The sequence below is a fragment of the Canis lupus genome, chromosome 7, assembly GCF_011100685.1.
Source record: "Canis lupus familiaris isolate Mischka breed German Shepherd chromosome 7, alternate assembly UU_Cfam_GSD_1.0, whole genome shotgun sequence".
NCBI classification, from domain to species: Eukaryota; Metazoa; Chordata; class Mammalia; order Carnivora; family Canidae; genus Canis; species Canis lupus.
This window is the reverse complement of record NC_049228.1, coordinates 20,888,607-20,901,771: the sequence shown is the minus strand read 5'-3', so window position 1 is coordinate 20,901,771 and position 13,165 is coordinate 20,888,607. Positions and strand designations below refer to the sequence as shown.

Below are 13,165 nucleotides of genomic sequence, written 5' to 3'. Positions count from 1 at the left end.
CTGCCTCTCTCTGTGTGTGTGTCTCATGAATAAATGAATAAATTTTTTTTTTTTTTTTTTGAAGAGGGGGTTCCTGGGTGGCTCAGTGGTTTAATGCCTACCTTCGGCCCAGGGCATGATCCTGGAGTCCAGGATCAAGTCCTGCATTGGGCTCCCTGCATGGAGCCTGCTTCTCCCTCTGCCCCCCCCCCCCCCCCATAAATAAGTAAAATCTTTTTTTTTTTTTTAAAAGAAAGAAAAGAAATATTAAGGACCTAAAATATCAGAAACAACTTTGAAAAAGAACAAAGTTGAAGGGTTAATACTATCAGATATCACAATTCATTCTAAAACTAAAGTAATCAAAACAAGTGTAAAGGTAGATAAATAGATTAGTGGGATAGAAGAGTCCAGAAATAAGCCAATGCATATGTAGACAACTGGATTTTAACCAAGTACAAAGGCAATTCAGCAAAGAAAGGATAGCCTTTCTTTTGACATCATTTGACAAATGATTGGTGGCACATATACAAGCACATGATTTTCAATCTGTATCTTGCCTGTAGAAATTAACTCAAAATGAATCTTATTTAGACTTAAATGTAAAAACCTAAAATTATAAAACTTTTAGACAAAACCAGGAGAAAATCTTTGTGATCTTGAGTTAGGCAAGTATTTTTAAATGTAACATCAAAAGCATGATTCAGGGATCCCTGGGTGGTGCAGCAGGTTGGTTTGGCGCCTGCCTTTGGCCCAGGGCGCGATCCTGGAGACCCGGGATCGAATCCCACATCAGGCTCCCGGTGCATGGAGCCTGCTTCTTCCTCTGCCTGTGTCTCTGCCTCATTCTCTCTCTCTCTCTCTCTGTGACTATCACAAATAAATAAAAAAAAAATAAAAAAAAAAACAGTAAAAAAAAATAAAGCATGATTCATAAAACAACACATTGAAGAAATGAACTTTTATCAAATTAAAAATGTGTGCTTTTCAAAAATATTAGAATGAAAAGATAAGTTGTAGAATGGAGAAAACATTTGCAAATCAAGTATCTAAGGATTTATATCTAGGATATATAAAGAATTCTCAAAAATATTTATATATAACAAATATTAGTCATTAGAAAAATGTAAATTAGAAGCATAGTGAGCTACCAATACATACCTTCTAGAATGACCAAAAAGGCTAATTAATTACCAAGTGTTGCTAAGGGTGTCAAAGAACTCAAACTCTATACTTTGCTGTTGGAACTGTTAAGTAGTACAACCATTTTAGAAAGTACTTTGTTAAAATGTTAAATATAGTAGACCTAGTAGCTGTTCTATACCTAGATATTTACTGAAGAGAAAAGACTTGCATACTAATATTCACAGCAACTTTATTTGTAATAACTACTAAAATTCAGACTTCTCAATAGATGAATGGATAAACAAATTATGATATATCTGTACTACTTAGCAATAAAAAGAAATGGGCTGTTGATACACAACAACAACACAGATGAATCTCAAAATAATTATGCTGAATGAAAGAAACCAGGCACTTTGAGAACAACTAGGTATGTTCACTATCTTGATCGTAGAGGTTTTTTCTTGGGTGTTTACTGTATGCTTTGAACATGTGCAGTTTATTGCACACCACCTGTGTATAAATAAAGCTGTTTATAAAAAGTGATGTGATAAAGCTCCTAATGTAGATGTGAATTGGTAAAAGAGTTATTACTAAAAGCTTTATATACCATGCATGATTGCTGTACCTTTCATGTAATTATTTTAAGTATACACAAAGCAGAAAAAGTCAGTTGAAATCTTTTTCATAGAAGTCATCAAGAAATTTAACTCACTGGAAGCAATGGTTCTCAACTGGGGTGATTTTGCCCCCCAGGGGACATTTTGTAGTATCTGGAGACATTTGATTGTCAAACTGTTAATGATGTCTAGTGGATAGAGGCCACAGATGGCTACCAAACAGTCTACAATGCACAGCACAGTCCCTTTCAACAGAGAATTATCTGGTCTCAAATGTCAATAGTGCTAGGGTTGAGAAACCCTGATTATCTAAACCCTGAGTATCTAAAGTCATTGTAGCTGCTTGTTATTTGAATCCTGTGTTATTACACATTCCTGTATTGAACACTGCTATTGACAAAACAAGTTGCTAAACAAAAATCTTTGAAGAAACTAGTGTCTTATACTTCTGGGAATGTGTGAATGATATGAGACTCTCATTTTTGAAATATTTTTTTAAGGATTTATTTATATGAGAGAAAGTACAAGCAGGAGGAACAGAAGGAGAGGGAGAGAGAAACTCAAGCAGACTCAGCTCTGAGGGCAGAGCCAGACTTGGGGCTTCATCTGAGCTGAAACCAAGTCGTTTGTACCACCCAAGCGCCCCGAAATTATTTTTGTATAGCTACCTGGAGTTGACCTATTTGGATATGTCGCAATATTTGTTTTCATATAATTTGAAAAAAAGGTCAAAACATCACCACCACCATGGATATAATTTCCCAACCACGGCTATTAGAGGCTATCAGTAGAGCCTAATTTTAATCAGTGGACTAAAATTTAGTTTTTGTTTGGTTTTGAAATAACTAGTGGCTATTTGAAATACGAAGTTTAGATTTAAGAGACATTAATTTTAAATGCCTATCTTTTTGCCCATGTTCCACATACAGACCAAGGACCCTTGTTCTCAGATCAGATACTTCAGCAGTTTTTACACGATGATACTTGGATATTAGGATTTTCTTTTTCCATCTTAAAAGAGAACCCAAGGGAGGAAAGGCAAATTTGAGTGGAAGAAAGAAGGGCTAAGGACAAGTATTTGGATTGGGTTGAGAACATTGGCTCTTCATACGTTGCTGGTGTGGAGTGTTATTTTTCCAATAGAGTCATTCTTGGACTTTTGTATATTTGATTAGGAGTAACTTGCTGCTACTACAGATATATCTGCAGCTGCACCGGAAGACTGATGTTACATGGCTGAATTTGGTCTACATACAGCTGCCTTCTGCATACCCCCATCTATTATGCTAATGGAGTGCTTTCTGAAGTTGAATCTGTCCTGGTTTTTGTTCTACATCAGGGATCTGCAAACTTTCTGTAAAGGCCCAAATCATAAATACTTTAGGCTTTTTTTTGCAGGCCAGTCTGTTGCATCTATTCAGGTCTACCTTTGCGGGGGGGAAGTAACCTATAAACAATATATAAATGAATGAGCATGGCTGTATTCTAATAAGACAACTTTAATTTACAAAAACAGGGCTGGATTCAGCTTATGGGCAGGTTTGCCATCCCCCTGTTCTAGACCATCAGCATTTCCTCTTTGGGACATTTGGTGTTAGTTCCCAATGGTAACTGGTTGCAAATGGAAGAAAATGGTGCCCTTTCACTTGTAGCTGCTCTTGATGAACTAGATGGCTTTTATAGATGATGGTGTGGAATAAGTGAATGACACGAACTATAAAGGAGAGGAAGAATGATAAGGCATGGTTATGCCCTTTTCTCGCTTACAACCCAACCCATATGCAGATGGTCAACAGCTTCTAGCAAGTTTACTTTTGAGAAGTCTATGGGATTAGGTTTTTAAAAATGTAAGATAATCTCCTGCCTGAAGTAGGGCAATAACCTCCTTATTGCTGTCTCTGCTTTTACGGTTCTTTCTCTAATCCACCAGCCTCCACACATGTTGCCAGTTCCTTTTCTAAAATAAAAGTGTTATGGCACACATCCCTGCCTGTAGTTACTGTATAACTCCCAGTCACCCAGAATAGTGGTTCTTTACCACTTTTTATTCCTGGGCCCTTTTGAAAATCATTTGATAGCTCTGAATCCAGGAAAATTAATTTTTGTGTGTTCGTTACACAATTTTCATACCTTTGGGAGGTTGTGCAGTTCATGGCCCTAGGATTTAATTCATGGTCTCTTAGGTAAGGAATTTTGATGGAGAGAATCAAGTGCCTATTTCTTCCCATGCTGTTTTACATGCTTCATGACCTGTCTCCAGCCTGTCTTTGAAATTTGTTGTCGGTGTTGCCTTCTTCCCTCCCCTGCCTTCTCTCTCCGTCTCTCTTTCTCTCTCACACACACATGCACACACACACACACACACACACACACTTTTTTTTCTGCAAAGAATTAACCAGTATTCATTCTTCTGCCATGCTGGTTTCTTCATTTCTTCTGTCTTTGCGAGTGTGATTTTCTCTTGCCGGGAATGTCCTTACTACTTCTCTCCATCTGCCCAGTTTCTACTTGTTAAGACTCATTTCAAATATCAGATTCTTAGTGAAGACTTCCCTGATATTTCCTCTTTGTCAAACATAAGTAAGTATGAAGGAATTGTAGCCAATGAGACAGGAAAGTCTTCCTTTTTGGGGGTTGGGATGGGAGGAGAATGAGGGGACGAAAACTCTGAGGGAAGATTTCTTTGCTCTTTGCTAAGAGATCTTCCTCTTCACCTCTTTGAGCCTCAGTTTCCTAAGTTGAATATGATAATATTTATCTTGGGCTGTTCAATAAAGAGCAAGGTTCCAATCTTTATAGCACCTTAATATTTAGACAGGAAGTGCTCTTCTGGTCAGGGGGTGATCCTAAACATATGCAGGAGTCAGCATCTTCAGAGACCCACTTCTGCTAGTTCTGAATAAACTGTCCTAATGGAAAACTATATTGTAAATTTACTAAAGCAAGATTTCTTGAAATCCTTCTGCTGAAATTATTTTAAGGTGTGTGTAAGGTACAAATTGCCATGCAAGTATTTGTGTTGTTATAGGTATTGCTACTTTTTAAAAGGCCAGTGGGATTTTTACTGTTAGAGTACATGGTGCTTTTTTGGCTAGTGAGTTGCTGATAGAATAGATCTCTCTTTCACAAATTAGCACTTGTGGTTTTCACTATTCTGTGAATGACTTGATGAGTGTATGACATGATGATTTGTGATTTTGCTGAGCACAGATGTGTTACTAGTCCATCACACTGTTGTCAAAAACCAGCCACTGTAGAGTTTGGGATAAAGAAGAACCATAGCTTTTTGTTTTGCTGGGCAAAAGAGGTTGGAGCAGGCTAAGGCCTTCAAAACTGTAAGCCTGCCCGGAGGAAGGGGCTGGGGGGATTTATAAGGAAATACAGGATCTAGCTTGTTTTGACAGTATCGTGTACATGCTGCTAGCCTCCTTGGTCATGTTTTCAGGGTAGTACCAGGTTTGTGAAACAAAAGCCTAGGAAGGGAGGAGGGGAGGTTTTCCAAAAAGAGGAGAAAGATTACTTTGTTGAAGATTGAGCCTCTTTGCTGAAGCATTAGTGCAGTCATTTTGATTTTTGTTCAGCTTTATGCTTTGAAGTGGCCTCAAGCAGGTAGGCATATCTCTATGGCACTGGATATGCTCTACTTTTTTGTATGGTAACTTTTGTTGCCAGTACTGTTTATGCTGCCCAAGCCAACTCCTAGTGCTGATGACAAAAGAGAAGCAAAAAGCAATAGGTCTAAGAAGAGGAATTTTGGATAGAATAAAATGTAAGATTATGTGATGGCTTAAAATAATGGTATAAATCAGTCCACTTTGCGATTTGTATGGCAGTGTAATAATAAGTATAAATTACACTATTTTTAGATTCATTAAAAGGCTTGTAGGAGTAAAAAAAAAAAAAGTTAGTTATACTTTAATGTGTTGTATGCCATAGCAGTATTTTCAAATTTGGGGATTTTTTTCAAGATGACCAGAGACAGATTTCTCATAACATCACGGATCTGTTGTACTTGAAGTCATCACCTTGGTTATCTATTTGTTGAGACTTCTGAATTCAGTAGGAATGACTAATATGGTTTCTCTCTGTGTGTGCAATATAAATCTCTCCTTCTGAAAGTAACTTCTAAGATCATATAAATTAGTAGTCCATTTATAAGGACTCTACCTTTTTATTGCCTAAGGATAAAGTCCAGGCTTTTCTTTTTATTGTAATAAACATTGCCCTTTTTACCTACTTCTCCAGACTCAGTTTCTAAAGCTTCTCAGCTTTCTTTTACATTTTGCTCTTTTAATTATACTGTGCTTAGCGATTGGGAGTTCCCTGAATGACTGTGACAAAGGATTTCACCATTCCTAGCCTTTGTACATGCTATTTCCTGTGTTTCCATGTTCACCTGATGAACTTCTATTAAAAGTGAAGATGGAGAGAAACTAGATATTTCACTGTCTGCCACTGCTGAGTTTTCACAGTATTTAAACATTCAGTGAGGGGTTTGTTAGGGGGTGGGGTAATTTTGTATTGTAGAAAGCGCTGAGGATTTGGGAGCCAAAGACTTAACATTTAAGACCTACCTCTATGATGAACTAATTATGTGAGCTTGGCCAGGTCACATAACCTCCCGTGAGATTGTTGTCTTCTGTAAAATCGGGGGATTGAAAAAAACCGTAAGCAAACTTGCTTTTTTCCCCTCTTCCTTTTCTTTGTCTTTCCTTCCATTTTTCTTCCCTCCCCTTCTTTCATTCTTACACATTTAAAGAATACAGTATTTTTCCATTACTTGATAGTAAATTACTACAGCTGTGATTTTTCAAGAGTGGGTATAGGGCATGCCCTGGGAGTAAAATAAAGGAAGACCTGGGGATTTGAAATGTACCCTAATTTGAGATCTCCAAAGATCTGAAACTTTCCACCTCTTAAATAATATTCATCTATATTATTCTTTGTATTAATAGCATGAGACAAAAATATTTGTGGGTATATGTAGCTTTAATTCTAAAAGACTGTTCAGGGAGTCCATCTTGGCTCTGAAGTAAAAAGTGACCAATCACGCCATCTGTTGGTGAGAGTTGTACTTTTTATTGGATGTGTAGCTTAGTTTCTACGAAATTTTGCAAATAAAGGTTTTTAAGTCGAGCTTCTGTATAATTCAGGGGAATTAACAGGGTCCCCCCTCCCTACTTTTTGTTTTGAAATAATTTCAAACTGTCAGTTATAAGTAGGTCAGAGTCACAAAGTCACCAGTTTTTTTTAACATTTTGCCCCATTTGCCCTATTAATTATTTCATATACATATGGATACTGTTTTTCTGAAATATTTGAAATTAGTTTGAATACCTTATACCCTTCTACTTTTTAATATTTCAATTTTATTTCTTAACAGAATTATTCAATTTTATTCTTAACAGTGTAGTTATCAAATTTAGGAAACTGATACAGTACTTTTTTTTTTTTTTTAAGATTTAATTTATTTATTCATGACAGACACGGGGGTGGGGCGGGTGGCAGGCAGAGACACAGGCAGAGGAAGAAGCAGGCTCCATGCAGGCATCCTGACTCGGGACTCCATCCTGGGTCTCCAGGATCAGGCCCTGGGCTGAAGGCAGTGCTAAACCACTGAGCCACCCGGGCTGCCCAGTACTTTAATCTATAGTTAATAATTTTGTTATTAATCCACAGTTAATAATTTTTTAAATTGTTCTGATATTTTATAGCATTTACTGCCCTCCAGTATAGGCTCTTTAATTGTCATGTCTCTTGAGTTTCCTTTAATTTGTAATGGTTCTTTAGCCTTTCCTTGTGCTTCATGAAACATTGAGATTTTTAAAAGAATGAATTCATAAAATGTTCCTCAGCTTATTTTTGTCCATTTCCTCGACATTAGATTCAGGTTATGCACACCGCCAGCTCAGCTTCTCATAAGTAATGTGCCCTTCCCAGAGTATCACAACAGAAGCACATGATGTCATTGTGTTCCTTGTTGTCAATGGTAATTTTGATCCACACTCTGAAGGTGTTGTCCTGTTTCTTCACATGGTGTAGCTATTTCTTTTCCTCTTGCAGCTAATAAGCAATCTGTGGGAAGACACCATTTTTGTTTTTTACTTTTTTCTAATGAAAATAATGTCTCTATAGAAAATTTAAAAAATACAGGTAAGCCAAAATTAGGAAAAAGTGACTTGGAAATCTAGAAATAGCTACATTGTAGTGCATATTGGTATAATCTCTGATCTATACTATACTAATGATAATGACAGAAGGGTTATACCTTAAGTACTGTTTGGTAAGTTGCTTTATTCATTTAGCAGTATATTGTGAATATTTTCCCACATGTCACTGAGTTTCTTCTGTGGTATTTTAGTGACTGCATAGTGTTGCATTGTGTATAATCCTTTGCCAATGGATTGTTCCGTGATGTTCAGCTTAGCCTCACATTTCAGGTACAAGAATTTCTTGGGGCCCAGGCTATTTAATTGCTCTTCTTTTTAGGCTTTTTCTCTTTTCTTAGAGCTTAAGAGAAGCAATGCTGTACTGTTAGCCCATGTGAAATTTTCACTCCAACAGTATAGTCCTTGACAAACTGTGCTATTCCATTGTTTGGTACTACCACACTGAGTTCCTTTCTCTGACCATTTCTGGGCCTATAGTGGCATACTTCTGCCAAATATATAAAGCTGTTTCTGATTCAGCTGGATTGTTTTAATGCTTTAATTGTTAATATTGTATAGTATGTTGAGTTTTTTGTTTTATTTCAAATATATAGTTTTATGAGTTAAATGGACGTTTATGGGCTAGTCTTCTGAGCAGAGCGTCTGGCTAAAATGCACACACACACCCCCACCAAAACCAAAAACATACAGAAACATTTGGAGCACAGCTTATCTTTTTGCTTGCAACTTTCTGTTATCTGAATTCTAGTTAACCTATATTTATATTTTGGGCCAGGTTGCCTGGGAGATCTCAGAACTCTTAGGTATTAGAATCACTTGGCAAATTATCTTCAGTGAACCTTCTCTACTGGAGATAGAGCAGAACCTTTAAAGGCATACTTAAGACTTTTCCTCTTTATTGTTCAGTCATTTGAAAATCTCTCTTCAAGTATTTCGTTTGCGGCCAGTTAGGTACATGGATATATAAGCTCTCTGCTTAGATATGGGCCAGTTAATAAATGGATCATTCCAGTATTGCTGCACTTCAGTACAAATGCAGCAAAATCACATCTGAAAGGCTATGTGTAGTCTTTGACTTAAGGTAAAACCATTAAAAAAAAAAAAAGGTAAAACCATTTTAATGCTAGTGAATTCTTTAAAGTTGCTTCATTATTTTTAATCCTTTCTTTACACTTTGGATGGCTGCTATTTTATAGATGGTGGGGTACATTTTACATGGGTCAGTTATTTTCCGTTGCTCTTAATATATGCATTCTACTCCAGGTAGGGTAATAAGGTGGCATCGTGATAGGTGAAACAATTTCCTGCTATCCTTATCTTTTTCTTTTTAATTTAAGATCTTAGTTTAGTCTGTTTTGAAAATTGGCTTTCTCCAGATTCTCATACACATCTTGAGTATGTACCTAAATATTTAGAGATAAAATATATGCCTGGAAAAAATATAAAGGTATTTAACTTAAATAATAATTTGGTAATGATCTACAAACTGTCTTGCTAGGAAACAATTAATTTAGTTTTTTGACATGAGTCTTCTAAATGTGTGGATTAATTTAGACATCATCATTTTTTTTTTCTTTTGCAACGTGGGTGGTGTGAAATTGCTAAACCTGTCATTGTGGTTGGCTCACAGTGATTGAAGTTTCTCCAGAATTTTTTTTTCCTTATAGTTTGGTGTGTTCTTCTTTTCCATGGGAATTGCTATCTTTCAAAAAAATGCTTGCCACCCTTTGATTAAGAACGATTTGAAGCTTAGAATTGTTTTAATCACTTATTCTATAATGCTAGGGTTAAATGGAATAATTTCAAGCTGCATGCTTTTGGATAAATTTATAAAATAATTTATAACATTTATGTTTAATTTTCACTTAGAAATTAATCTCTCTTAGGAAACCCATCATCAGTTTAGTGGCTTAGTATTGCAACACACTTGTATATCTATCTTTTCTTTGTCCTGAGAGATATAATTATTATTGGTTAACATGTATACACATTTAGACCTTCTTTCAAAGGAATGAAATTTTTTTCAAGATTTTATTTATTTATTTAAGAGAGAGAACAAGCAAGGGGAGGGGCAGAGGGAGAAGCAGGCTCCCCACTGGGCAGGGAGCCTGATGGGACCCTGGGATCATACCTGAGCTCTGAAGGCAGATGCTTAACTGACAACCACACAGGCACCCTGAAATGAATGTTTTTTAAGTAGAAGTATTTTTTAATCATTTGGTAAATTTCTTTTCCAGTGTACTTAAGTCTTTCAAAATGCTTCATTTAGTGGAATACTTTTACTCTTTCTAATCCATTGATTTATATTGTAATTTTCACATGCTTCTGGAATTTAGAAGTAGAAGTGTGCCTCCTCCTCTGCTTTTTTTCTTTTTTAAGCCATGTCACTGATAGATGGACTTGGAGCCTGTGGTTAAATATTAGCAAAGTTTTTTGTCCAAGGCCTTACAGCTGGCTGATAGTGCCTAGACTAGGATTTGAACCCAGGGCTTTTTGAGTCCTAAATCTGTGTTCTTTCTATTATACTATACCATTTCTAGATACATGGGATTTTTTCCTTTGATTTCTTTTAATTCTTACAGAATCTCTCTGAGGTGTATTTTGTCATTCCTTATTTATAAATGAAGAAACCAAAGTTCAGAGATTAAATAACCCAGCATAAGACACCTGGTTAAAGTCCTAGAGTTAGTATTCCATATCTCATGATTTTACCAATGAACTGCTGTCTCTTCTCCTTGGTATAGAGTGGGGGGAGGGGAGTTTTGCGGGTGGTGTTCATGAATTGACATGAATTCCATTAATTTTTTGTTAATATCCTCTAACTAGGATTGCCATTTCCACAGCACCAGGGATTCTGAATTAGAAACTGGTAATGGGGATTCCTCGGTGGCTCAGCGGTTGGGCGGCTGCCTTGAGCTCAGGTCATGATCCCGGGATCTGGGATCGAGTCCTGCATCAGGCTCCTGCAAAGAGCCTGCTTCTTCCTCTGCCTGTGTCTCTGCCCCGCCCCACCCCCCTGTGTGTCTCTCTTGAATAAATAAATAAATCTTAAAAAAAAAAAAAAAAACTGGTGGTGGTAGGAGAAAGGTGACTGATGTGAAGGGGGTACAATGTGACCATGGAGATTTATACAGCAGAAGACTAGAAGAAAGTCCTAGTGAGCAGAGATTGGAGAAGCTTGGCTAAGAAAGAGGTCTGCATACCACTTGAGATACTTTGCTGTTTTTGGCAAAAGGTGGAAGAGTGTTGTTTACTATTCACCTTCCCTCAGACATAGTGGCATACCTCTGGCCACCAAAATACCTTGAAAATACTGGTTTAAACCTTGAAATACTGGTTTTAGTTTTCTAAGATCACTTCCCTACTTAAGAGACCTTTCATGATTCCTGGTGCTTGTCCCTTCTGATCTAAATTCCCCCAGTTGGCAATTGAGATCCTCCACAGTCTGGTCCCATCACTTCTTCGAACCTTTCCAGAGTTCACTACAAAGGTTCTGCTAAGCCTGCAGGTCAGCACTCCACATTGCACTTCCTCTCTAGGTCATCCCCACTTTTAAATTTGCACTCTTGTTTATGGTGTTTTTATTTCTCCCTTCTTCTGACCCTTCACCTTGTCTTTCTTTTTTCTAAGATTTTATTTATTTATTAATGAGGGAGAGAGAGACAGACAGAGCAGCAGAGACACAGCAGAGGGAGAAGCAGGCTCCATGCAGGGAGCCTGACTCGGAACTCGATCTGGGGTCTCCAGGATCACACCCTGGACTGAAGGCGGCACTAAACTGATGAGCCATGGGGGCTGCCCTTGTCTTTCTTTATAAACCTACACATCATTTCATTCTGTAGAGATCATGTGACTCTTGAAGCTGAATAGAAGTATAATGGATAGTAGCATTCTGATTATTTCATTTCCTGCTCTTTTCCCTTCTACTTGCTCCGAGTAGGAATAGCTCTTAGGTTCCCTTTTCTGTTTCCCTCCTTCCCTCATTTTGTTCTCTCCTCTTCCTTCTCCCTTCCACCTTTCCTTTCTCTCTTCCCCACACTCCTCCTCTGTTCTGTTTTATTTCTATCCATTTATCAATTCATCTGTCTTTTCTGTCCTTAATTTTTTCCCTCCATCTGTCCTCCCTTTTTTCCTTCTTCCAGCTGTCTGTCCCTACTGTGTAGACTTGGGCAAATTACCTATCCTTTTATTTCTAAAAATGGGGTATAATGTTATATTTCATAGGGTTATTCCAATGATTGAATTGTTAATGAAAAGCACTCAGAACAGGCCCGTGAGGTAATAAGCACTCCTGGATGTTATCTTTTGTTTGTGACTGTTGTACTGATTTGTGTATTCTAATATACAATTCCGATATAAAACAAATGCTAGAATCCACGGTAAAAGGAGAAATAGTTCTCTTTTTTGCATAAAAGTAGATAATTTTAAAAGTATTTATAGAAATAATTTTGAACTTTTAAGCACTTAGACAATAATCAAAACATTAGTCCTATTAATCATAATAATTATTTCTGCTTTGAGACAAATTAGTTTTTCATGTATTACATTTTTAATTGCTTGCCATATAGATTAATTTTGTGGTCAATTCTTTGTCTAAAAGTGTCTTTATTTTGCCTTCTCTTGAATGAGAATGTAGCTGGGTATGGAATTGTAGGTTGACAGTTATTTTCTCTTAGCACTTTGAAGATACTTTCTTTTTTTCTGTGTGCATTATTTTTGTTGAGAAGCTTTTCATATAATTTTGTTCCTATGTAAGTAAAGTGCCTTATTCCACTTGCTTTTAAAACAAATATTCTCCAGTTTAGAGTAATGTATATACAATATGACTCTTTTTATTTTTCCTGCTCAGGGCTTATGATTCCTAAATATAAAGAGGTTTATGTCTTCCACATATTCTGGGAACTTCTCAGCCTTTTTCATTATCTCTTTCCTCTAGAACTTTCCTTAGACTGTGTTATATCTTATTCTATTTTTCCTTTCTCAGTCTCTACATATTTTCTGTATCATTAACTCTTTGTATAGAATTTTTATGTAATTTCCTTTCTCTTTTCTACTTCATAAATTCTCTTCAGTTGTGTTTAATATGATGTTTAATTCTCCAGTGATTATATTTTTCTTTTCTTAAAAAAATATTTTTTATTTGACCTTCTAACAAATATTTGTCTTGCATTCTTTGTAACGTCTTGTTGTGTTTCCAGTTTCTTCTTTTTAAGGTTGCTGATTTTAACCTTTATTAGATACATTTTCATCTAAATTTTTCAAAAGGTAATC

General features: G+C 36.5%; 1 protein-coding gene across 8 annotated transcripts in view; it reads left to right on the top strand.

The window, feature by feature from the left end:
• The window catches only part of RALGPS2 (Ral GEF with PH domain and SH3 binding motif 2), a 158,438-nt gene that overhangs the window by 19,752 nt on the left and 125,521 nt on the right, over positions 1-13,165 (top strand). Inside the window, exon 1 of one of the 8 annotated variants that reach the window (XM_038542385.1) lies at positions 7,722-7,877. The exons of 6 other annotated variants lie outside the window; for them this stretch is intronic. The gene's annotated coding sequence lies outside the window, so the exon portion shown is untranslated. Of the gene's footprint in view, positions 1-7,721; positions 7,878-8,752; positions 8,976-13,165 lie in introns of those variants that run through there. One more of the 8 variants, XM_038542384.1, reaches the window with a different exon arrangement.